Consider the following 27,024-nt stretch of genomic DNA (forward strand, 5'->3'; position numbering starts at 1 on the left):
GACAGGGGCCGGAGTTCAAGGACACTGGGATGCTAACAGCATCTCAGTTATCAGGAGAGAGAAGGTGTAAGAAGGAAGGCTGGAAACAGCAGAAATAAAACTCACCAATAAAAATAGAAGGAGCTTGCATTTTTAGCGCATCCTCAGTGTGCCAGACGCTATGCTAAGCACTTTACAGATTCCCTTGGTGCCTCCTCACATCTCCACAGGACAAGTTATTATTAACCCCATCCTACCAACCAGGGTGTGGACGCAGAGGGTAAGAAGCCTGCTTAAGGTCACACACTGAAGTGTCTACTTTGCAACCAGGTTGAAAGGTCCTGCCACGAATATTCCAACCCTACCCTACCCTTCCTGGTTCCTTCCTCAGCTTCAGCCACACCCGGAGAATCTCCCAGAACAAGTCACTGGGCTTGAGCAATACAGACAGCCCCTGGCCTCAGCACAGCCAGGAAGTGGAGCTAGAAGCTGACAGCAGCGGGGAAGGATGAGAAGAGATAATAAATATTTGGGGAATTTTAGTCAAATAGAAACTAAAACAGAGAAGCTTCTGTTCTCACCAGCTCTACCAGCTTTAGGGAGAAATCACCGTCTGCCTCGAATATTGTCAAACTCTCAGCTGGATATACCCACTCTGCTGGGCAGAGGGCTCAGGTTCCCAAGCTGAAGCAAGATTGATCACTGGGTGCATGGTTCATGGAGCTTTGAGTGACCCAGGGAAGCAGAAGTATCAGGGAAGTCACCCTCTCGCCACTCCAAAGCGCTGCTCTGAAGGAATTGCAGATGGCTTCCAAATGCCTCCCCCAAGTGCCAAGTTCATCCTATCAAGGAGTGGCCTGTGCAAGAAAGGGACAGCAGAGAAGACATTTGAGAAGGACCAAATTCAAGGCTGACCCGATCATGATGTTCAGCAGAGAGAGGGACAGGGAGGGAGCACTGGGGGACCAAAATGAACAGGGCTTCTGCGTAGCTCCCATGGTTGCTCTACTCTGCCTCCTAGAAATGCCAACCCAGGAGCAGGTGCCTTCACCTGACCCTTCAGCCACTCCCAAGGAAGCTATGATCATGGAAGAGCCAAATTCAAGTAAACTGTGGAAGCCTCGCCCTCCCACGGAGACACAGACCTGGGGCCCAGCACTAGAGGGACTGAAGCAGGGCCGGGCAAGATGGCTTCATAAATATAGGCATTTGTCATGAAAACTGAAAACCCAAGTTCTAGCCACGAGATTCACGGGGTAATAGGACAAGATCAACTCTACAGAGTTGCCCACTGGCACGTCCACATGCACCCTAAGACAAGCACATGTGTGTACGCACACACAGTGACTAAATATTAATTTTTTAAAGGCGGAAGCAGGTATATTGTGAGTTCAAAGCCAGCCCAAACTACATAGTAAGCTCCATGTGGGCATGGACTACACAATGAAATTCTGTCTCAAAACCAATCAAACAAACTCCTGAATTTTATCTTAAGCTAATATTCAGGGGCTCCTAATGCATCAGATGCTATGCTGGCTCTGACACACACATCATCTCATTTAAACTTGGTAAACTGCACCAAGGCAGTTACCTGATCCCCATCGACAATCAGAGCATCCAAGGGTTAAGTAGCATACGCACTGACCCGCTAGTAGGTTGTGGGATCAGGATGCAAGGCCATGTGGTCTGACCTCAGAGCCCACAGCCTTAGCCAAGACCCTTTACCACTTCCTAAAACAGACCCTTAGGAGTTTGTGACAAATTAATAAAGGTAACCCCTAGCCCACTAAAGGAAATAGACACATGGCTACAGCACTCGGGAACTCACCTGTGAGCAGCCATGTTCTTATTCAGGATGTGGGCCCAGCATTTCAATTACACAGCAATTACACACATGCACTGGAGGGCCCTGGGCTGACTTGGAATGAGAAGATTGGTTATTTAATTTTAAAATGGGGGTGGGGGTAGATAATGGACAATAGGTGAAAAACAATGCAAATGACCACTTATGGATGATGGGTAAACAAGATGTGGGAGAGGCACACAATGAAGTATGACTCCTTAGCAGGGAAAAAAAAGGAATGTGTTATGAAACAATCTACAGCTTGGATGAACTCTGAAGCCATTATGCTGAGTGAGAAAAAAAAATCTACCCATGAAAGGTCAGACAGTAGAAGAGTTCATTTGTATAAAGTATTTAGAATCATCAAACTTAGAGATTCGGTGTAGGAAAGAGGACTAAGAGAAGGACAGGTACAAGTGTCTGCTCAATGGACACAGTTTCAGTCCAGGAAGATGGAAATAGCCCAGAGCCTGAGGATTTTGTCACAACAGTGGGAACGTGTGTGTCAGGCCCACTCAACTCAAAACTTGCAATTTACTTAAATGATACATTTTATGCCATGTGTATTTTACCATAATAACAGTTAAAAACAAATACATATGGTGCCCCTGGCCTGACTGACTTTAAATGCTACATCTGCTTCATGCTCTGCGGAACAAAGTGGTCCCGAGGGATGGGGGAGTCATTTAGGAGGCTGGGACATTCTTCTTGAGACAATGTAGAGTCGGTGTTGGGCTTAAGGCCACCTTAAAAGCAATGGAAAAACAGGCTGTGCGTGATCTGAAAGGCTATTCCCCGCTGAGTTCAAATATCTAAGAAACTAGGTGAGCTCAGCCTGCATCCAGAATGAGGGCAGAGGGCCTAAAGGCTGAACTGGGGCAGAGAATGTGGCCAGGGATGCAGATTCCCTGAGACTTCGGTTTCAACCACATGCCTGGCTCAGAGCAAGCGGGGAGGACCTCTTCTCTAAAATGAGTATTAGCATTTATTGCCTGTAAAATATATACTACTCACTCGGTGAGCATTCGTCAGCACTCGCACATTTAATCCATGCATCATCCCTGTGAGGTTTTATTTCAGCCCGATTCCCATTTCACAGAGAAGGAAGTGAGGCTCCAAGAAGCTGAGAGCAACTCACTGTCACCACAGTGGTGAGGCCTGGGTCTCTCTGATCTAGACCTACTGTCTGAACTACTGGAGGTGGTTAACTGACTTCACTGACTTTAGGAGACAGAGTCTTACTAGGCTGCTCAGTCTGGCCTCAGATCCCTGAACTCCCGTGATCCTCCTGACTTAGCCGTCCTGCTAGATGGAAACACGGGATCCTTCGGGCAGTTGCCACTTGCTTTGCACAGAGTGCAGCTCCGGCTTGTCTAGCATACTCAAGGCTTTAGGTTTACCCAGCACCATTAGGAGTGAACAATGCCATAAACCAATGTCAGCATTACCCAGAGGTCATGTGTTAGGCCATTAATTAAGTCCCTATGACATTCCCAGTCCGGTCCCACACTCCCCAGCACAAGCAAGGCTGATTTGGGGTAAGAATCACTAATGTTCTCAGCTCACTTAAGAGTCACCTTCAAACTGACTTGCAGCCACAAAACTGCAAAACTTCAAGCTCCCTTCCCCCCTCCCCATCTCCTGGGAGAGCCAGGCAGCCAGGTCCTGCCCAACAGGACCTGGCAACAAGCCATCACTTCAAAATTGGGCTTTCAGAGGCCATTTAAGGCAGGAGTAGGAAAGTCTTCTCCCTGACGAAAACCATCTGAACTACTGAGAGAAAAATCAATCGTGATCACGTGAGTAGAAAGGAGCTTAAATTAGGGTTTCTTCAGAGTGAGAAATATAAAATGACTCTCTTGTCACAGCATTCAGGAAACTCCGCCAATAAAAACAGTATTTTTTTTAAATCATCCCTCAGTCTTACATTTACATCCAATTAAGGGAGGAAAGCAAAGAGAAGACTGTGTAAAAGAAAGAAGCGAGCCGAAAGGCAGGGGTGGTCTCCCTGAACTCAGCCTGCCACCCTGTCAGAGCGTCAGAGCGCCTGGCTTGGCCTCACAGGCCAGCTCCACACAGCAGGGGTGTAGCCCTCCCAGACCTCCACGCATCTCCCCTCTCTGTGCTGCTAAGATTCACTAGAGAAACTTCAGGAAGTATATAACATAAAAGAAAAGAAAACCAACTAAGACTCACTAGCTATCACTAGCACTGTCCTTTGCTTACAAAAAAATAAAAATAAAAGGTAACATCTGGGGCTAGAAAGATGGTTCAGAGGTTAAGAGCACTCTCTGACTGCTCCTCCAGAGGACTCGGGTTTGATCACCAGCACCCACATGGTGACTAACCGAAGTCAGTAACTCCGGTCCCAATCTGATGCCCTCTTCTGGCCTCTGTAGGCATTGCATGCACATGATCTACAAACATACATGAAGGCAAAACACTCGTGTGTATAAAAATAGATAAATCTAACAGGCCAGTATTTATAGCACATACACCTTTGTCTCTTCCAGTATTCACTTGATTTTAGAAGTATTTTTTGAATGGTGGTGGTGTTCCTTTGGAACAGGGTCTTCCTATGTAGCACAGGTTAGCCTGGAGTTCATTATCCTTCTGCCTCAGCCTTCATAGCACCGGGAGCTGTGTTACTGTGTCATGTTTGAAGACACAATTTCTTTGAAAGTCATCCTAAAATATATTTAAATTTCCTCCTTTTTTGTTCTTAATATAGCTTAGCCTATGCTAGTCTGAAAACTGCTTTGTAGCCTAGGCTAACCTTAAATTCCAAATCCTCCTGTCTTACCTTCCTAAGTGCTAGCATTGCAGGCCTGAGGCACTACACCAAGTCTAAATTATTTTATTAGCTGGGAGATAATAATGTAGATTGTACATACTGACCGGATATCACGTGACATTTCAATAGCTGTGTGCGCTGCATAATGTGCGCACCAGTTAAATGTGTGTGGCTTCTCAGGCATTTTCCATCTCTCTGTGGTGAAAACATTCAAGATTCTTCCCTATAGATTTTTAAAATACATGGTACATTATTATTATCCACAGGTTCCTGGCTGGGTAACCCTCACCAGAACGTCTTTTTCTTTTAATTATATTTACTTATTCAGCGTGTGTATGTGTGTGTGTGTGTCTATGTGTGTGTGTCTATGTGTGTGTGTCTATGTGTGTGTGTCTATGTGTGTGTGTCTATGTGTGTGTGTCTATGTGTGTGTGTGTGTGTGTGCTCACACCTAACTTCTTAATTCTGACTGTAGCTTGCTGTGTAAAAACATACATTTTCTATGCTTAGAAATTTTTGCCATTACAGATGATGTCTCACTGAATAGATATAAAACTTCTTTGGGGTAAATTCCAACAAGCGGCACTGTGAATGGACATTTCTAAGACGCCTGACGCCGGCTGCCGAACCAATGCGATGACCTAACAAGCAACCGTGCACAGTGCAGCTCTAGACAGGCACGCACCAGCTAAGGCCACACTAAGACCCGCTCAGTCCTGATGCTGAGCTGCTCCCCTTCTGCAGGTGGAAATGCGCCTGGGAATTACTCTGGACGCTGCTATGCATCACACCACCTCCTGCAGCAGCTAATGTATGGCTGCTAGGTGCACCCTGGTGTGACTCTGGGGGTGCAGGCAGAGATCAGCCCTGTTCCCCTCTGCATCCTCCTCGCCAGCCTTCTCCTCTTCCACCAACAGTTCCCAAACTATTTTTAATTGATTTTTCTAAAAATTCTACGTGTACGAATGTTTCTTCCCTGTATGTATGTTACGTGCGTCGCATGCAAGCCCACGGAGATCAAAAGAGGTTTGCAGATCCCCTGAAACTGCAGGGACAGCTGTTTTTGAGCTACCATGTGAGGACCTACTGAACCCAGGTCCTGTGCAAAAGCAAACAAGGAATTCTTAACAATTTAATCACTGGGCCATCTCTTCAGCCCCATTTTTTTTTAAGGGACAGAGTCACAGTCTTCTGCTGCCCAGTATGGCTATACATTCCTGGGCTCAAACAACCACATACCTCAGCCTCTCAAGTAGTTGGGACTACAGGTAGGAAGAGGTAAGCCACCACCTGCTTTTAATTTTTTTTTTTTTGAAGGCAGGAATGAGACAGAGTCTCTTTGCACAACTCTAGCTGTCTTGGAATTCAGTATGTAAGCTAGGCTCGCCTCAAACTTGCAGAAATCCACCTGCCTCAGCCTCCCAAATAGCTTGGACTGCAAATGGGCTACCACCTACTTTTAAACTCTTAATATTCCTGTCCTTACCAGCAAGTCACATGTCCCAGGAATCTGAAGTGAGAAAGATCTGGGACCTTGGGCCAGTTCCACACCCTCTGGTATTCCAGAGTCCTGGTCTGTGATGTGACAGTGAGGCCACCCCCCTCTGGCGTTACTGGCAAGGTTAGTGAGCAAACAGCTCGTAGAAGTGTTTAGCCACTGTGATAAGAACCTAGAAGACACAAAACAAATGACAGTTCTTTAAAAGAAATCCTAACATACAACAAAACCACCAAAAAATTGTCTAATCCTCTGCCACTGGAGGAGATTAAAGACTCAAACAGCTGTCTCGCTCTTCTGACACTTATCCAGCCCCAAATGCCTGCAGGGACTCCAACCAGGATGCGTGTGCCAAACCCTGAACTCAGCCCCGGGGCAAGGGAGGACGGTAAGCAGGGCCAGTCTGGCAGGCAGGCAGCTGGTCAGTGTGGAGCCAGGAGCTCCAAGGGAGCTGTGCACAGAAGGGTGAGGACAGGCTGCACAAACCAGAGGGAAGCTGCTCCCCAGGCCAGGGGTCTACAGTACCAAGTGCCACAGGCTCTTCCCAGCAGGATCAAGCAGGTGACTAGAATGACAACTCTCTCCTGCTGACCCCCACCCCTCCCAGGCAAAGCTGCCATTGTTCACAGGGACAGCAGAGGTGAGTCACTGTGGCATTGTCCACCGCTCTATCAGCAGGAAACAGCTGGACTGGCCAATACAGCAACTGCAGGAAACCTCAATCTCCCCACGGCGCCCCCAGGGCCCTTCCCTGCTTGGACACTCAGCATCCTGCCTGCCTGTCCCCTAGAGACCCCTGACCAGCCCCAGGCATCCATCCTGAACAGACAACTCCATTTCCTGCCTCTGTGTTTCTGAGGCAAAACACAAGCTGCATTTTGGAGACTCTCCTAAGAGCAGAGAGCTGGTGTCTCCTGGACGACGGCAGCTGGTAAATAGGGCGAAGGAACATGAAAACAGGCAACGGGCAGAACGATGACACCGCATTAATTCCGAAAAGACATCTCCCCTAGACTAATACCTGAGCAGATGGACACCAGCCTGACGCCACAGTGTGTTCAGACAGAACAAGGACCATTGTGTCTCTGAAGGGGGGTTCCTCCCAACTTCCTTATCTATAGACTTGACACGAACTGGTGCAGATAAATGCCCTTTCCGGGCTGGGAGTCATAAGCAGCTCAAAAAAACAAAACCAAAATGACAGAAGGTGGTTCGTGGGCTTCCTAGCTGTGTCCTATGGAGTACACTCTACCTGGTATCCTTTGATGGAAGCCTAGAGCAAGTGTTTGTGGGAGACAGAACGTAAATGAGTAGGGCACATCCCTACACTGTCAAAATCAAATGATCTAACACTTCAGTGGCAGAGGCAGTTGAAACTCCGTGAGCTCAAGGCCAGCCTACTGAGTCCCATGCCAGACAGGGCAATATATACTGGTGTCTTGTTTCCAAAACAAATGATAGATAATGGACTGACGGACAGACAGATAGACAGATGGATAGATGGGCAGATGGATGGGTGGACAGATGGATGGGTGGATGGGTGGGTGGGTGGATGGATGGATGGATAGATGGATGCATGGACAGACGGAGGGATGGACAGATAATTTAGGAAATACCAGGGTCACATATCAGTAGGAGCTGAAGTTCAAGTCTGTCAGGGTGACCACAACTTTCACCTCCCTCATCCTCAACCCTCAGGTGTATAACTCCCCTGTGCTGAGGTATGAGCTCTAACCCTGAACTATGGTATCACTGGGGCCTGAATATATCCATGTCTAGATGGGACTCATCATATTCTAAACCTTAGCCTCCAGGGCTGGGCATGGGGGCACACACTTAGTAACTTAGTAACTTTGTAACTTAGTGCCTGCGAGACATAAGCAGGAAGATCAGAAGTTCAAGGTCATCGTCTCTGACTACAGAGTAGAGTCCCAGCCAGCCTGGTTTTCATGAGACTCTCAAAAGAAAACAAAATCTCCATCTCCTCATCTGAGGATTACAGGGGGGAAACAAAACAAAACAAAACAAAACAAAACCCAGCTGAGTGTTGGGAGGAAGTGATGGGCTCAAGGCTGCCTGTGGTTTCACGAAGCAGCTTTAAGAAGGTACTTTGTACTTACTTGGCAAGTGACAATTAACTTAGCAGAGCAGAAAGGGACTTTAGGAAGACCCACCCCAAACTTTCATTCTCCCTAGAGGAAATACCACTTGACAAGGCCCTGGGACTGACACAATCTAGAAGGGAGTTGGTGACAAGTGCTGAGCTGTCTGTCCCCAGCTTCACGTAGGTTCCCTGGATCCAACCTCTCTTGCACACGGACTTGCAGGATTATCACCCAGTGCTGGACAGCGGTGCCCCATGAGCGCAGTGCGGGTCTCCAAACCATCATGAGGTCCCTTCTCTGGGTGCACACCTTTATCCCACCTGGAGCACATGGCCTCACAGCAGGCAGGTGATGAATCTAGGTATTCTGACCTGCTGAATTATGACTCCTTTCTTTGAGCCAGCCCCATAGCTTATACTGTGTGGGACTCGTGGTCTGCACTCTATGCCCAGCCCAGCCTTCTGTTCTATCCCAGCCTGAAGCAAGTGGAAAGAAAAGGCTGGGCACAGGAAAATATGGAGACAGCAATAGGGAGAGAGAAAAGACAAGGAAGGGCTTGAAAGTACGAGGCATACACGGGACACAGTTCGGGCTGAGCAGCTGTAAGTGACTGGAGGACACAGGCGCTGGGCAGGTGGGCTCAGGAGGGAAGAGGGGGCTGGAGCAGGCCAGCGATCCTCAGCAGGAGAGAGCGAGAGCTGCTGGCCTACTGCCTTCCTGCCACTCAAGTGTCCTGATGAGCCAGCAAGGGGCAGGTCCTGCAGGTTTAACCAGCTTGGCTCCAAAGCACTAAGATTCAGGGCAAATGAGAAGCCCCGCCCCTGGTACCCTGTTTGAACTCGTTCTCTCTCTCTCTCTCTCTCTCTCTCTCTCTCTCTCTCTCTCACACACACACACACACACACACACACACACACACACACACACACACAGTGCCACACCCTTGAGGGCTCTAGGAATTAGGAATTTGGAATTCTTCCTGCTCTCTAAGGCGCATACTATAAAGCTTTCCAGTTCACACCGGCTGAGAAGCAAACCTCTGTGGAGATGAGCGATGAGTGGCTTGGCTGTCCAGCTCTCCTGAGGCAGGCAATTCAAGTGGAAGAACTTTCAAGGCTGAAAGGGCCTTGGTGACCAGGCACAAAGCCCCAGGGTTACAAAGCCCCAGACAAGACACAGATAGAGACTCTATGGGCCTAAGGTCATGCAGCACAGCAAGCTGTCTCATGTAGCTCATCTCTTCGGGAGCTCTTAGGAAAATCTGTATTTTGAAGAAAAGCCCAAGTTCACCTATGCCTTTTGATACAGGTTTCTTTCAAACTTAATGGCTGTAGAGAGGAGGCAAGATGAGAGAAGGGAACGGAAGCTCCAGCAGTGAGGGTGAAGCAGGTACTCACTGTGCTGAGAGGACCACAGGTTAAATACACTGCCCTGCCCTCCAGGCACAGGCAGGGTGGGTGGGAAGGAGGGAGAGGGGCTGGACTTCCACAGGTACACAGGCATCACGTGATTACCAAGCCTCCAAAAATCAAAGGACAACTGAACTCCCTCCCACAGGCTTCCCTGGCTCAGAGCCAGGTCCTTATATGGAAAATAGAGACTTGAGGGTCCCCCAGGCTTCAGTTTGTTTCCCTGACTGTGTATGGAGTTAAACCTTGTGTTATCCCGGAACATGCCAGGCACCCATCCAGCACATGTAAGGTACAGCAGAGATGGCTAGCTATTCATGTCACTTTGTGTCTGTCCTGACACTTAACCCACACCGAGTCACTTCCTAAACACCCAGAGAGCAAAGGACGCAGCAGCTCCTCTACCACAGGGACAGAGAATGAATGCACTGGGGGAATTTTCATTAGTGGGAATTTATGAACACATCCCCCTTGGTGGTGGGTGGGCTAACCTAAGGGTCTGCGTCTGCCCACAGTACCCGGGGTCAAGCTAAGCCCTGCGTCTATGCCATTCTGAAATCTCTGGGCTCCTGTAGAAGGCTGCCATAAGAAGGCTGCTGGAGGGGCTGGGGATTTAGCTCAGTGGTAGAGCGCTTACCTAGGAAGCGCAAGGCCCTGGGTTCGATCCCCAGCTCCGAAAAAAAGAACCAAAAAAAAAAAAAAAAAAGAAGGCTGCTGGCACCCTTCACCCCCAGGTTTCCCCTGCTGTCAATCAATGCTCTGCTTGGCTTCCCAGCCCACCTGTGGAGTTCGGTGGATGTCACCTGGGTGAGCTCCCTAGGTCACAGATGAAGAGACTGTCGGTGGACTAAGGCTGGTTCTCATGGTGGCTGGGTGGTGATCTGCTGAGCAGAGCGGATAAGAGAGCAAGCTAAGGAGGCCAAAGGCTGCCAAGGCAGAGGGACAGTAGCTTTCTCATACCATAAATATAGAATAGGTGTTCCAGTGGGGGGGGGGGGTGGCAGGCAGTAATGTAAGAGTCATACCCTCCTCCCTCTCCTCTTCCTAGCTCCCCTCACTGCCACTGCCACCACAGGCAGGTGTGCACTGCTTCCCACATGCCAGGCAGGGCTCCTGATGTGCGGACTAGCTCAGTGTCAGAAGGCCAGGGGAACCAGGTCTTTGGTATTCCCACTTTACGATAAGGAAAAGCCTCATCTAATTTGCCAGAGGTCCCAAGAGCACCGGCAGAGTCAGGGTATAAACAGGGTCTGTGATGTTCTCATACTGATAATGAGATATTAGCAGGCTTAGAGGACACTAGGCCTGGACCCCCCCTCCCTCACAAGCCATCTGGAACTGCACTTTTGGGTTTTAGGGGGTTTGTTCTGGTTTTTTATTACTGGTCAAAGGAATGGGATGTGAGTCAGATCTCTGGCCCTGGGTGGAGATGTGATATTGAACTTCCCAGAAGGTCATTAACAGATAACTATCTAACCCTGGCTCTAGAAGCCCTAACTAAATCTTGTAAGATTACTGTCTAGATTACTGTGAGGCTTTACATCATACCCTTCTGCAACAGGCCGTCTGGACAGCTCTGTCAATCACCTGAACCAGCACAAAGCCCTTCGGGAAAAGCTGCTTGTTCTGGAGCAGTGGTTCTCTACCTTCCTTTAAGACAGTTTCCCATGTTGGGGTGACCTTCAACCATGAAATCATTCCAATGCTACTTTATAACTGTAACTTTGCTACTGTTATAAGTTGCATTGTAAGTTTCCGACAGGCAGGATATCTGGTCTGCAACTCCTATGATAGGGTTGTTCAACCCACCAAAGGGCTTATGACCCACAGGTTGAGAACCACTGCTCCAGAGCATGGACTAAAGGTATGAGGTGTGCCTCGGGTGTAGAGCAGCACAGAGATCCCTTGCCATTGTCTATGTCACCTCTGAGAAAGTGCTGGGCTCTGAGGTGGCCCTCTGAATGTGCTCTCCTCTCCTCTGGAATAACTCTACTCCATGTGACTCACGTGAATCCTTCCCAGGATCATAAGGACTGGAGGCTAAGTGGAGGCTGAATAGTGCTGTCCTAGCCTGCCGTGCTTTCCCACAGAGCCTGTCAGCTGCACACCACCTGATTGTCTACCAAGCCACAAAACCCCAGGCAGACTCCGAGCTCACGGCACCTGACAGCACCGCTCGGACCTGCGGAGGGAGGTTCACCCAGTACATGTTCTGGGGCTCATCTGCCCTCAGCCTCCAGGCAGGGATGAGACAAAAGGGAGGCAAGGAGGCCCAAATCCCATAGGATGTTCTGTTCCCACTCCATCAGAGTCGCAAAACAGATGGACAGGGGACTCTGAATGACTAACACGCCACAGAGGGCTGGAGGGACGAAAGTCAGCCTGCAACATAGTCGGGAAAGAGCCCGAGGCAGGGGGAGTGCCCCAAACCCAGCTCCTTCCCATGGAGAGCTTTGGGCAGCATGGCCTGGTGTGGCCCTCCCAGTTCCTTTTGGTTACAAAAGGTTCTTGTTTCCTTTTTAAAAGATTTATTTCACATATGTGAGTGTCTTGCCGATGTCTATGCCTGTGTAGCACTTCCATGCCTTGGTGTCCACAGAGGCCAAAAGGCTGCAATCCGAGACTGTGTTTACTGAGTAAGCTATCATGTGGGTGTTGCAAACCCAGCCTGGGTCCTCTGCAAGAGCACCCTGTGCTCCTAACCACATAGCCATCCCCCCAGGCCCAAAACTAAAAGGTTTTTCTTTTCTTCCACAGATAGATAGGCTCTGTGCTCGATCCACATAGACTGGAGCCATCAAAAGTGGGGAGCCGCCCTCAAAGATGAGGGTCAAACATTAATGATCAACTACAACTTCTGTTGTCATTTTTGCTGACATGTCTTTATCAATAGGCTGTTTGTCCCAACCTCCTTCTACCAGTTCAAAGGCTCAGCCCTGTCAGGATGGGGTGGCAGTAAGGAACACTCACAACCCTTCCAGCAGGGCATACTGCCCAAGTGATAGGCATCAGGAGGCCCAGGGCTCCTAACTCCTGCCTGCGCTGGCAGAGTGAGGGACTCCGGAAGGCCTCACCTGCTGCTTGATTCTTGCTATCTCGCAGAGTGACGTCATCTTTACTTTTGATCACTGTCTTCCACAAAACCACCCTCCCGAAAAGGTGAAGATTCCTCATCCCCAAAGTTTACAGCTCATTCTGCTGTGCCAACAGCAGTAGTAGTGATGTGGCCCCACCTCTCCAAACCCATTACGCTCTGGAGTGTGTCCAAAGGGAACAGGCACAGAGATGAAGTGAGCCAAGAGGCAGCTGAAGGCACTGGCCAGCAGGCCACAGGGAGTGGTTGTCAAATATTCCCAGAGTTGTCGCACAGACCACAGAGCCAGCTTGCTCTCCCAGGTCCTGGCAGCAGAGGATGGTCAAAGGAACAATGTTCCAAAAGGGAGAAACTGAACTCCAGAGCTGCCTGGCAGCTAAAAGGAGTCTCCCAGCTGTGGAAATGCCCAACAGGGGCCAGGTCCTGATTGGGCTTCAGTGAGAAGGTCACTGCAAGAAGAGAATTCTCTTGGACACTAAATTTTTTTTTTTTTTTTTTTGGGTTTTTTGAGACAGGGTCTCTCTATGTAGCTTACTCTGCAGACCATGCTGACCTCACATTCACAGAGATCTGCCTGCCTCTGCTTCTTGAGTGCTGGGATTGAGCTACCATATTAAAAATAACTTTTATTTTTCTTTGCTGTCTCCGAGGCTCACTGCCTTAGTCTGCTAACCTAGGCCTAGTCTTGGAAGCTTCTAGACTCCACACAATCTTACCTAGACCTAGAATGTTTTCAGCCTCTGAGACTTACTGTGAATGAACTCTTCCTAGTTCTTACTGACCTCTGGCTGGCTGGTTCAAGTCATCTGTCCTGGCTCAAACTCCTCTCCATACTGACTGATTGATTCAGTCTGCCTTCCCTCAGCCTCTCCTGAACTGCTCTGCTTGGCCTCATACTAACTCTGGCAATCTACTCTAAGCTCGCTCCTCATTCTTTGGCTTGTTCTGTCTTTACCTGTGTCTAGCTTGATCTCTCTCTGCAACCTGTCTCTGTACAACTGTCCTGGTAAAACCGCCTCCTCTTTTCTCTCTCAACTGCCCCTCAAGTAGCTTCTATTTCCTTCTCTCTTGTGAGAGTTGGGCATATCCTACTCTGTCAAATCTTTCTCTGATTCATCACTTTGTCTGCCACTCAATTACAGCGGCATCACTTTCAAACATGGTGCTTTCTCCTATAAACTAACTTTACCCTCATTGTTTGAGAGTAAAGGTGTGTTCTAAGGACGTGTCTATATTCCAGCCAGAGGGATTAAAGGCTGAGGCACACCACCACTAGACACAGAGGTTTTTTTTCAGTAAATAACACAATCTCAGGGTTCAAGGTGTGATCAAATATCCTGTGACATACCACCACATGCCTTCCTAGAGCCTCTTGATACACACACACATTCACAGATAGAAAAATAAAAATATTTTCTTGTAAAGAAGTTCAAAGTGGGCTAGAGATATGGCTCAAAAGTTAAGAGCACTTATTCCCCTTGTTGAGGACCCAGGATTCAGTTTCCTATACACACACACACACACACACACACACACACCAAGAACATAAAATAAAAATAAATCTAAAAAAAAGTTTGTTATGTTTAGAATTTAAGTTCAAGAACATTCACACCTACAAAAGTTCGAGGCCAGCCTGGACTATGTAAGAAGGCTGCTCTAACAGAGGCTAACTTGAAGTGGTAGCCTGTTACTTTGTAGCTACTGGGGAAGCTGAGTCAGGAGCCTTGCTTAAGCCTGGGAGGTAAAGATCAGCCCAGGTAACCTTGCAAAACCCTAGTTGGAAACGACAACAATGAGTCCTAGAGGCATCGTAATCTGATCAACTGACAAGCAGACCACACACACAAAAGGTGCCCTTTTCAACACTAGGTTGAGTCCGGGTCCAATCCCCTGTAACACACAAAGAAAGGAAATGAAATTCTGAGACAGGCTAGGACATGGATCCCAAGTTAAAGGCCAGTCACAAAATATCACGTACTACATGACTCCATCGAGAAGAAATGTCCAGAGCAGGCAGACGTAGAGAGACAGAAATATGCATGTGCTGTCCAGGGCTGGGACTGGGACAGAAGCTGGAGAGAATGGGAGAGACTGCTAGTGGGATTTCTTTCCAGGCAACACAAGTGTCCTAAAAGTGAGAGTGAGAGTGGTCACACAACAGAATATGCTGAAACAAAAACAAACAAGCAGACAACCAACCACTGAATTATCCTTAAGATGGGTAAGTTGTTAGGGAAGTGAGGTACCTATGAATAAAGCAAACCTGCTGGCCCTCTTTCTTAATTTCACTACTTTACAGGGAAGGTGATAAAGGACAGAGATCATGGAGTTCATTTAGGGAAAGCAGCAATGCACTACTTCTTGCCAGAGTCCAAGATGCCAGTCAGCCAGCCATTCAACAAGTATATATTGAAAACAGAAGCCATGCATTCCCCCACCTTGGGGGTCAGGGGTCTACAGGCCCAATCTAACCCACTGCCAATTTTATACGGCCTACAGGCTAGTAATGGTTTCTATATTTTATAAGATTGAAAAGAAATCAAAAGCAGAATAGTGTTTCATGACATGTGGAAAATATATGAAATTTACATTTCAGTGTCTATAAATAAATATAATGGGAATGCAGCCATGCTCCCTCACTAGTACATTGTCTGTGGACCCGTCTGTGTGACAAGGGCAAAGCTGAGGAACCGCAACAGGGGCCATACCGACTGCAAAGCCTAAGATATTTACAAGAAGTTCCTTACATCAATGATGTCCGTGGCTGTGCTAGACTAGATGGGGGTTGGGGAATGAGAGGACAGCCCATGCCTCTCCCCTCAGACACTTGAGGCACAGTGAAGACTGTGAAGGTCTGAGAACCACACCGGTGAGCATAAAATCACTGGTGCAGATGCACACTGCCATGCAGGAAGACATCTACGGCCCACGAGTGCACAGAACACAGGGACCCACCCTGTACCAGGGCCAACAAAGACTTCCCCCATAGAAATGACTGTGCACACAGAGGAGCAGGCAGGAGTCACGCATGCAAAGGTCTTGAGGAGAGTGGGAAAGGCTCAGAAAGGCTTCTCGAAGCATCCGAGAACAGGGTGGGGGCAGGGCTTGAATGGCAACTGCAGTCTTCCCCGGCCAGTCATGGAGAATGTGTGAGAGATCTGAGAGTTGGTCTATCTGAACCTCGTGCAGGGAGGCCAGGCAGGAATGGGAGGGGAATGGAGCGGCTGACACGAAGTATTGATCACCCAACAAAGAACTAAGTTGTTTGCTTTCCGGTGTCATCCAGGACGCAGTAGAAAAAGATGCTCTTTGGTCTCCAAGGAGAAATGGCAAGTGACTCTCAAGTGCTCAGAGCACCTCATGACCCTTCCCCTACAATGAATGCCTGCAGCGTGTCTCTCCAGGCTTTGGTCTGGATCCACAATGTCTCCCAAAGGCCTATGTGTTGGGGGAGGCTTGGAACCCAGACCATGGCACTAGTACAGGCAAAGTAAGCTGTGCCAGGGGAGAGCAAGTGGCAGGTAGCGGGCCACAGGGATGTTCCCTTGCATGGCTCGTGCTGGGGCATCCTTTCCTCTCTCTAACTTTTTCCTTTTTGCTCCCTCAGAGCTTGCTCTGCTGCATGCTCCCTGCCATGGCATGCTGTATGCCAGAGACCCAAAGAAACAGAGCTGGCTGATCAGGGACCAAAACCTCTGAAACCACAAACCAACAAAGAGTGTTTCCCCTCATCAATGCATTCACCTCAGGTGTCTTCACACAGCAAAGGAAAGCTGATGAAGCTGCCAGACAGCCACAGACTTGCTTCCTCCTTCCCTGAGATTCCCATCGCTACCATCACACATGCACACGCGCACACACACACACACACACACACACACACACACACACACACAGACACACACCCACACACTACCACCACCACCACCACCACCACCACCACCACCACCACTGCCTGCCCTGTGCCCTCCCCTGCTCCCTTCCCTCCACCCCACTAGCCTTCCCCAACCAAGACACACATTTGATGTCTCTTGACTCTGTGGTTGGGGTGGGGGAACTGAGACTCCAGTTGCCTTGTTAATGCTTCACTCAAATGCCAGCATGCTTCAAGGATCACTAGGCCTCTGAGGAAAAGAGACAGAAAACACTCTAACACACACAGACACCGACACATACTCTCTCTCTGCCTCTCTCTCTCCCTCCCTCTGTCTCTCTCTCACACAGTCTCTTTCTCTCTCTCTCTCTCTCTCTCTCTCTCTCTCTCTCTCTCTCTCTCACACACACACACACACACACACACACACAGACACACACACACACCACAAGAAATAGCAAAAACAGTCTCTCACAAAAGTTAAACTATCACTAATGGCCTCAGAAAACAAGAGGTAATACTGTATCCATGATGTCAAAGCATGGTGCTATAAAAGGAAGAGCTAGAAACCATAGAACCACTTGGAACTTAACAAGAGAGTAGCATGTGGGTGAGTGGCATAGAATTAGAGAACTCTCCTACCCTACAGAAGGTTCCAGGTCTAATCCCCAGCAACCTTCTCCATCCCTTGCCAAGAAAAGCAGGAAGATGAAGCTAAGAAGAGATTTCTATGAAGCCCAGTGGGTAAAGCACTTGCCACACAGGTGTGGGGGCCTGAGTTCATCCCCCAAGCTCACATAAATCAGACACTTAATGCAGGACTGCAGTACCAGGACTCCTACAGCAAGACCATGGGGCAGAGAAGAAACCACGGCCTGCAGTGTGACAGCTCCCCCTACCCCCCCCCCCCCACAAGCAGCAGCAGACAAGAGAGCCTGCTGCAACCAGGGTAGCAGGAGAGGACCAAAATCTGCACACAGGTGTACTTGCATGCTCTCTCTCCTTCTCCCCACCCCCCCACCGTGTGCACATACACGCATCTCTCTCCACCCCCATCTCACACATGAAAGGAGAGACCTAAAAGCAATTTTTTAAATTAAAGAATCTGGGGGTTTAGCATCCAAATTTTAAAAGATAGATTAGATAGATAGATAGATAGATAGATAGATAGATAGATAGATAGAGATAGATAGATAGATAGATAGATAGATAGATAGATAGATAGATAGAGAAATCATCAGTGAAATATTGCAAGAAAATTCCCCTCAGTAACTGAATAGCATAGGTTTCACAACTAAAAGAATCCAGAGTGCCTAAACATTGGGTGAGAGGTAACCCACATAAGGCCTGGTGGTATTTAAAAAAAAAAAAATCAGATCCCAGAGAGAAAGATCGTCACCTGCAAAGGATGAAAATGCATAATGGTGTGAACTTTGACAGAAACCCTAGGACTTAAAGGAAAATTAAGCAATGCTTTGCCTACACACACACACACACACACACACACACACACACACACACACACACACACTCCCAGCATACACTGAGCCAATATCAATATATTATGCATGCAGAATAGCTAGTTCAGATCAGTACATCCCACTCCGTTAACAAGAGCACCTACTACATGACATACTATTACATCACCCTGTCACATTTGTCCCAGTGGTGGAAAAGACGGATCACTTACTCTCTGCTCACAACTCCACAGCAAAGACAGCATCTTAATCCTCCTCCCTGGCCACAGCCCACAGTACAGAAGTGAGTAAGCACAGGGGCTCAGGGCTACGTGTGCTGGGAGGACGCAGGCGTGCTCCACGAAGAGACATAGAACCCGAGTCCTCAGGGATACGTAAGGGAGACACTCAGGGGCGTCAGAGCAGCAGGAGTGGGTGCAGGGGCTCAAGGTCTCGACACACATCCATCAATATGCTGACCACAGACAAGGCAGGAATGAAGTGCTCAAGGAGTATCATTACGCCAACATGCTATTTGTGCTGTGTGTGTGTGCGCGTGCACGCGCGCGAAGCCTATAAGTAGGTTACATGGGGACACCGTGGCCAAAGGCTGGCTCGAGTGTGATGGACAATTCCTAGAGTGGCCCAGCAGCACCTTGGGACATAGACCACCATGAAGCCATTGCCCTAAACAGAAAGGGTGAGGCAGACTTCGAGGGAGACACAGGCATGGGAGGACGGGCACCTAGTATGGGCTGGAGCAGACTGTCTGTACTTGATCCCTCTCTCCCACCCTGCATGGAAAGGCTAGAGCTTGAAGACGTGGGAAGATGCCCAAGCAGACTAAGAAGGATGACAAATTAGGCTGAACTACGACATGAGCGTCAGGCCACCTCTCCCCCTCTTCCTCCTGCAGCCCTGCCTCGCTACCCTTGGGTTTTACTTGCTGGATTTCTCAACCACGAGACAGTTGAGGACGAGGAACAGCCTGGCCCACACCACTCTTCACTCAAGTTTATGGAGGCATCTTGGGAAGCAGCACCTTCCTCCCTCGCCCCACAGCCGCTCGCTGGCTGCATGGGGAGAGTCTAATTGATTTCGGCAGCTGCGGATGACTGTGCTTTGAAGCTGGTGGCAGTGGTGCCGGTTCGGTTGCTGGGCTTTTTGTTTTTATATTTTTGTGTGCATTTAGATTCATGTGTAAGACAGAAGACAAAGTCTGTGGGAGTTGCCTCCTCTCTTCCATCATGCCGGTCCCAGGGATGGAACTCCATTCCTCAGGCTTGGTGGCCAGAGCTTTGACCTGCAGAGTCATCTTCGTGCCTAATTTCCCAAACAGAAGCAAAGTCAAGGACACTGTAGCTTTGCTCTGTGGCTGGGAACCTGAGGCTCTGGGCACCTGGGAAAAGTCTTCTGTCAGTGATAACTGTCACCTTCACCTTTCAAAGCAGCAAGCCCCCAGGTTCAGGGGCCAAGAGCTGGGTTCTGCTGATAGTACTCCAAGTCAGGACACACTTGCTGCCCCTGCTGCAGATGCCAGGCCTGGCCTCATGTGTCAGGGAGCTACAACAGGATGCTCCCATCCCACCACCAGCTTCCTTCCTTGCTCCTGGTAAGGACATACCTGGCATCTGACGCTAAGATCAACACGGCTGACAGCACAGCAGCCCCCACTGTGTGCTCAATCTCCTCAGGTTCCTTCTTCTAGTTTACATAAAATAGGTAAACTGAGTCAGAGAGTGAAGTCCAGAATAATAGAGACTGTATCCCTATCAGAAATACTCATGTCTTGTCAGCCAATGGCCAACTGCTAGTGTCAACTGCAAATATGTACCCAAACACCTCTCTTTGGGCCTGGAGCAGTGTGTCCACAGCACCTGCGCTCTCTCTCGAGCTCTCTCTCCCTCTCCCTGTCTCTCCCTCTCCCTCTCTCATACACACACACACACACACACACACACACACACACACACACACACATGCACACACCACACCGTAAAAGCAAGTTGTGTGTGCCATGTATGAGTATGTATATGAAATCAAGGCTAGTACTGAGGGCCTGTGTGAGTGTGCATGTAAATTTACATACACGTGTAAGAAATAAAACAAGTCTAGTCCCCACCCCTGGGGACAGCTGGTGTGAAATGAGCACAGGAAAGACACAGAACTTCCTTGAATTCAGACACCCATGTGTATGGTCAGTAGAAGAGTAATAAACCCCACATCTAAAACTTCGGTGCGTGCCCATGTGTCTGCCCCACCCCCATTCGTCCCTGCTTCCAGTTCTTTCCTCAATGCCCCACTCAGGCAGAGTTCCCTCAGTGCTGGGCTGAGTTCTCTCTCTGGCTCCTCCCTCCCTCAGCCTCACTCTCTGACCTCCAATTTCCCAACCAGGATTACTTTCTTTAAAACAAGAAGAAAACTCTCCTGACTTCCTTGGGGAGTGATAAATCCAAGGATTACAGGATGACGTTGTATGATCCGAAGGTCTCAAAAAGAAAAAAATAAAAGAGGATAAAACACTTTAGGGGCTAACCGGGAGGTTCCTTCCCTGTGGAGGGAAAGGCAGTAACCTCCACTCTCCTGCCTGGGGCGAGGAGCTCAAGTCCAGCCCAAGTCAGTAGCAGAAAGCTCAGGTCTCCAAACATCAGGGTGAGTCTGACAGTCAGACACTAAGCCTCAGGGTCCTAGAGTGGGAGGGCTGCTGTCTGCAGATGGGGCACAAGTTCCCCTTCCCAAGAAGCCTCCCCCATCTGGAACCCATCTGCCTTTCCTTCCACTGAAACAGCAAGAGGAGAGGCTGTTCTTCGCCCCCCTGCCCCTAGCTAGAGGAGTAGCCCAGGGGCAAGCACAGAGACAGCCAGAACTGCCTTAGTCCCAGAGCACACACTAACTCAGACTGACCTGTACCTTGGGGTCCTTAAACACCCCAGTCTCCTCCTCAGCCAGATGGAGAGCAAGTTCTGAGGATTGAGTGGGCAGGGCAGGCACACTAGGTTCCTGAGAAAGAACTGTCCTCACTGACATCACAGCCAGGAACTTAAGGCAGCTGTTGCTCCTAAGTCCAGACCCCACCTCCTCCAGCGGCTCCCCATCTCCCTCGCTAAGAGCTGCAGCCTTTGGCTGGGTGTGACTGTATATACCGTTAACCTCAGCACTCAGGGAGACAAAGGCAAGCAAGAGGGCTAGCCAGAGCTGCATAGTGAGACCCTGTCTCAAACAACAATAAAAGCCGCAGGTTTTAGAATGGCATTCAAGGCTCTATGATCCAGCCTGCTGACCATCCCTGGGTTCACGTTCCTCTAGGTGGACAAATCTTTAACAGTCTCACAAGCTGGCACCTCCTGGCCTCTGCCCTAGGATACACCCTGCTCCCCTATTATCCACAGGGTTCCAATTCCTTTCTTCCATTTTCCCTTAATGCTCCCTCTTGGATGAGGTCTCCTGTACCCATCCTCACTCCTCTTCCCATGTTACCTTTCTCCATGGCATTTGTCACCGTCGGAAAAAAAATATAAACATCTACTCTTATGGTCTATGTCCTCCACCAAACTGTAAGCTCTTGCAGGCAGGACTCTGCTTAAGTCCTAGAGCTGCAGAGCCTAGAACAGTGTGACTGGTCCAGAAGAGGTCCGCAGTCCCTAGGGATGATGAGACCTGGGTCATCAAATGTGAGTCAAGCAAAGGTGAGGATGGAAAGAATACATCCTAGACGGTAGTCATAAAGTTCCATGGCATCCACACAGTCTTCATTCCAGCCACACCCCGAGGTCACCAAGATATGACAAGAACAAGATGGGGTAGAGAAATACAATTTAGGGCTTGACACTGTGGTAAACCCTACAGAAATGGAAGACTCTGAAATGACTTCTCACCATTGTCCCTGGCCCCAGCTTTTAGTCCCCTGAACACTAAGAAAAAAACACTGAGAGACCCAGAGCCACACAGCCCTGCCTCCCAGAATCTGGTATATTACATCCCATTCACTCCTGAATTCCCAAGACCTCAGGCCTCCTGCCTGCATGCGCTAAGTGTCAAAAAGGAAGTTTAGTGAACATATTTCACACCAATAACCATGCAGAGAAGAATTACAGCTAAACGGCATAAAAACTGGAGTAAAATATCAGTATGCGGACCACAGGTACCATGGATACAGCTGACAAAAATTTTAAGTAAGCCTAAGGTTCTGTACCTGAGAGGGTTCACCAGCTGTAGACCAAAAGTATTTAGGGGATAAAACTGTTTCTGTATTCAACATGGTCGGACCTCCTTGTCATATTTCCTCTACATTACAGCAGAAGATATTTATTTTGTATTGAGTATCATAACACACAATCCACCCTCAAGGAGCACAGCTTTCTCCTCCTGCAGAAGGACTTTAGTCTGCAGGGTTCAGGCATCTGCTCGGGAAGATCGAATCATAAGAAACCTCAAGATGAATGCAAACTGAGAGGGAAACTGCATACATTGTATGCAGATACCACCGGGCTACACAGTAGCCTGAGCACCACTGGACTTTAACAACCCCATAGACCCAGAGGGGCGACTGTACTTTCATTACCGTCGAATCAAGGGCAAGCATGTTCTGGATCAGGCACAGCGGAACTGCTGAAGTTGGCCAAGAGGAATAAGACACAAGTCCAGGAAACTTCTTTTCAGAAAATGCATTTTAAGAAGGCGGCTGTGGGAGCCTGGCCTAGGGGCTTAGGCAGAAGGACCACTGCAGGTTCCGAGGCAGCCTGGGTTACACAGTAAGATACTGACTCAGAACAAAAAGGAAAGAAGAAAAAGTAGGTAAGGAGCTGGGGATGTGGCTCCACAGTGAAGCTCTTGTTTTACCCGAATGAGACCCTGGCTTCCATTCCCAGGGCCACAAAAAAGAAGTGGAGGAAGAAAAGGAGAGGAGAAAGAGGAAGAGGAGGAAGAAAAGGAAGAGAAATAAGGGGAGGAGGAAGAAGTTCCCTCTGCTACCAAAGCCTAGAGGTTATGACAGGATGCACTCCCAATACTGACTGCAATGATGTCATCTTGACATCCTTTGATAGAACAAGTAGGAAACAGGAAGCAGAATGCTTGGATTCCAAGGCAAGCCCATGCCAGTAGCATTATGTGGCCTCAGGCAAACTGCTTTACTGCTGAACTTGACTTCATCATGTGTAAAGCTGACAGACAAACGGATGGACAGACAGACGGATGGGGTAGAGCACCATAGTTCCCACCAGATGCTGGGACATCTTCCCTGGACTCCGTTCACACAGTCACAGCCCCTGCTGAGTAACCGTTTCCATCAGCGGCCTCGGTACACAGCTGGGAATAAAGAACAACAGTCCTCCTCCCCAGGGCTCCCTCCCGAGGGGCACTGATGTTCACAGCCCACATGCATTCTAGCCCCAACCCACTAGAACATCCATCCCTCAAATACCACGCTTTCTCCTTCATAAGAAAGCAGAGTGGTCTGTAGAGGGTTTGGCCGTTGGTTTAGGAAGGTAGAAGTCTCGCATGGTCTCTGGGAAGTTGCTGTCAGAAGGCCTATGAAGGAGCCTTTCCCCCTTTCTCCCCATTTTGAAGAGAAAGAAACTAGGACTTTACTCATGGCAAACTTCCCTGGTAGTCATGGCTAAGGAGAGCGGACAGGCAGGAGGAGGCCGGCAAGGGTCCAGGGCCCATGGTGTTAGCAGGCACTCAGGCACCTGATGGACTTCCTCACGTCAGTCCTGCTTTCTACACAGCCCCTGCTCCACAGCCCACCCCGCTGACTCCAGGGCCCCTTCAACCAGGAGAGAAGGACGAGGAGCAGGCAGGCGCCACACGTTTTCCTAGCAAACAGGTGAGACTGGGACGTTACCCAAAGCTTCTGTGAGCAGGAAGGCTGGACAAGGGCTTGAGAGTAGCTAAGACTGCCCCTCCTCAGAAGGTTCTTTGGCTTATGAATCCTTCCAAAATGGCCTCTCTTCTATCCCTTTCCAGCCAGGAGCTACTGAGCCACCATTCTTCCTGGGGTGGAATATGGTTTGACCTCCCTGCAAATGGGAAAGGGCAGGGGCTTGAAGGGCCTCTCAGACACCTGCTAGACAACCATTCACTAAGCCCACAGTGCGCACTGTCCTAAACTCACGAGTGACAACTCCAATGACAGCTTCCAGCCCTTGAGACCCCCAAGGAAGAGCCAGGAGACCCAAAGGACCAGATCAAGGGCAACGGTATCTACCATGAGTGATGCTTCTGAGACCAGAAGCACTGGGGCCTGATGGACAGACTGAAGGATTCACAGAGCTCCCAGGCCACGTGGTAGGGAAGGCAGTCATGGGAAAGTGATGAGCCAGTCAGTCATCTCTACCTCCAGGACACTGTATGTCCAAATAAGGAGACGACGTGAGAGGCTGCTGACAAGAGGGCAGTGAGGATGCTAAAGACAAGAGCAGATGGCAGCTGGAGGGCGGGGGGTAGCTGCCAGTCTGCAGGCCCCTGAGAGGAAACCTACGAGGCAAGGGAATAGTGCTTACAGTTGACATGCAAAGGCGAGGAGCACACTTTAGGGGTGTGTGTGTGTGTGTGTGTGTGTGTGTGTGTGTGTGTGTGTGTGTGTGTGCGCGCGCGCGCGCACGCGCGCGCACAGACTGAAGACAGAAGACTGAAAGGCAGACAAGAATCACAGGGCCCTAATTAAGTTGTAAGATTCAGAGTTGAGTACCCAGTGTTTAAGAGATTACTTCATACACTACTGCATCCCAAACACAACGTCCCTCGCCACCAGACATGGGATTTTCCTTAATCCCGATAGCTCGCCACCTCCCAAGGTGCCCCTTCCTCTGCTAGATGGTTTTAAGTGTGGGAGAGCCTGCCCTTGTCACGGCCTCAGTTCTGGTCCCCTGGAATTCCTGACCTGTATCTGCAGGCTGGGCTCATTCCCACATACGATGAAGGCTGTCATTTGCATGCCGACCTCCATCGAACCTCATAAAAGTAATTTCCAGACAAAAACAGGCATTCCGAGGAGACACATGCAATTCTCACTCCGTATCATCTCCACTCTCCTAGTCACCCTCCACTAGATGAATGCAGATTCCACTGTGTCCTAAGCAGACTCAAGAAACCCAGTGCTGAGCTAAGAATGGTGGTGCATACCTATAAACCCAGCACTTGGGGGACTCAGATAGGCGAATCAAGAGTTCAAGGCCGGGTTGGGGATTTAGCTCAGTGGTAGAGTGCTTGCCTAGCAAGTGCAAGGCCCTGGGTTCGGTCCCCAGCTCCGAAAAAAAGAAAAAAAAAAAAGAGTTCAAGGCCAACCTCGAAACCTCAGCTACTTAGTAAGTTCCAGAACATCCTTGGTTACAGGACAAAACTGCTTCACAATAAACCAGGGCCTGCACCCAGGCTAGCCGTGTTCTTAATGTGCTGGGGGTGTGGCTCACTGGTACAGCACTTGGCTGGTACACATGAGGCCTTGGGCTCCAACCCAGCAAAAACAAAGCAAAAGTAAACAGCAGTACCCCAAATCTCCTTAGTTACCAAATGCCTTGGGTAGCTTACATTTTCTTCCATTTATTCTCAGTTATATATCCAACAAACATTAGGTACTCACTATATGCTAAGCACTGAGATTGCCTTATTGTCTTTGTCGTAAAGGGGACAGCGGGCCACCTTGGAGAGATAAATGCAGAACGAGATAAAATTGTATGTGTGTGGTGGGGGAGGAGGGAGAGACATGCTGGGTTTTGTGAGACATCTCACTGAAGATAGGGAAGGGTGGCTTCCAGTGACAGCTGAGGCCCAAGAGGAGTCTTAAAACTATGCAGGGCTCCAGTCACAAAGGAGTACAACTAAGAAACTAAACAGACTCATGAAACTGCCTCAGCCGCTGAACCAGGGGCAGCAGGGACTGAAATTCCTGACCCATAGCTTTGGCAGCTCCTCCAAGACCGATGCTCTGGGAGGACTGCAAATGGAGTCTGCTGGTCTCACCAAGCTGAGGAGACAAAAACTAGAGCTCCTGCAGCTAGGACTTTTAGGCAACAAGCCAGAGAAAAGGGAACTGGGGGGACAGAATGCAGAATTGTGCAGAGGAGCCCTCTGGAGTGTCCTGCGGTTCCCTACGCTCACCAGGGTGAGATTGTAGATCCTAGGAGAAGCACTAGAAAGCAATACCCAAACCATCTGTGGAGTGCACACATCCGGAGAGAGACTCGTCCCAGGGCATTCGGTAGAGTCCTCAGAAGGACTAAGTAGTGAGGCTAAGTTAGCCCTAGACTACAAGTCTGCTTTAGATCTACCCTTTGAGAAGCTTTAAAGCAAACCTGAAATGTATGAAACTGATCCCAAGTCATTTAAATGCATACCGGAATAAAGTCCAATCCTATTTAAAGAAATGTAACAAACCCCAGCATCTGTCAATATTAAAGTCACACCAACTGGCATCCAATCACAACTCAGCAGGCGCTGAAGAAGTAGGAAGATCAATGGGTTCAATCCCGAGCAAAATGAGAGCTGGTGAGCCTCATAGGCCGGGAGAGACAAACAAGCCTTACAGGTATGTTCACAGCCAAAGAGGGAAATAGGACAAAAGAGACAGGAAAGGCATGAAAGACGTGTGTGAACATCTGGCGGGGGAAACTCAGTGTCTGAGGTCAGACATGCTGAAGGGCATTTTTTCTGGTCAGAAACCACAAAAGAAAAGAGTCCTGTCCTTGACCTAACAGCAGAAACTGTCCAAAGAGGAACACAGAAAGAAAGACTGAGGAAAGTCCACACAACATATGCAAACCACACAGAGTGTCACAGCCTGGCAGACATGGCACCGGAGTTCTAGAAGTGAGGAGAGAGAAGTGGAGACGGATAGTCGCTAAAAATAACTGCTGACCTTGCTAGAACAATGCTTCCAAATGGAAGAGTCCAGAGGACAGGAGAGAATTTTGAGACACTAACATTGACCTTTGAACCCTCAGGCTGCAGAATCACCATGGACCCCATGGTA

General features: G+C 49.0%; 1 protein-coding gene across 9 annotated transcripts in view; it reads right to left on the minus strand.

Annotated features, from left to right (window-relative positions):
* Nucleotides 1-27,024, minus strand: part of Tspan9 (tetraspanin 9) — a 181,671-nt gene that overhangs the window by 135,589 nt on the left and 19,058 nt on the right. For 4 of the 9 annotated variants that reach the window (XM_039107691.2, XM_006237494.5, XM_006237496.5 and 1 more), the window contains one exon: nt 6,103-6,286. The exons of the other annotated variants lie outside the window; for them this stretch is intronic. The gene's annotated coding sequence lies outside the window, so the exon portion shown is untranslated. The remainder of the gene's footprint in view (nt 1-6,102; nt 6,287-27,024) is intronic. 9 annotated transcript variants of the gene reach the window in all.

Source organism: Rattus norvegicus, chromosome 4, assembly GCF_036323735.1.
Source record: "Rattus norvegicus strain BN/NHsdMcwi chromosome 4, GRCr8, whole genome shotgun sequence".
In the NCBI taxonomy this organism is placed as follows: domain Eukaryota; kingdom Metazoa; phylum Chordata; class Mammalia; order Rodentia; family Muridae; genus Rattus; species Rattus norvegicus.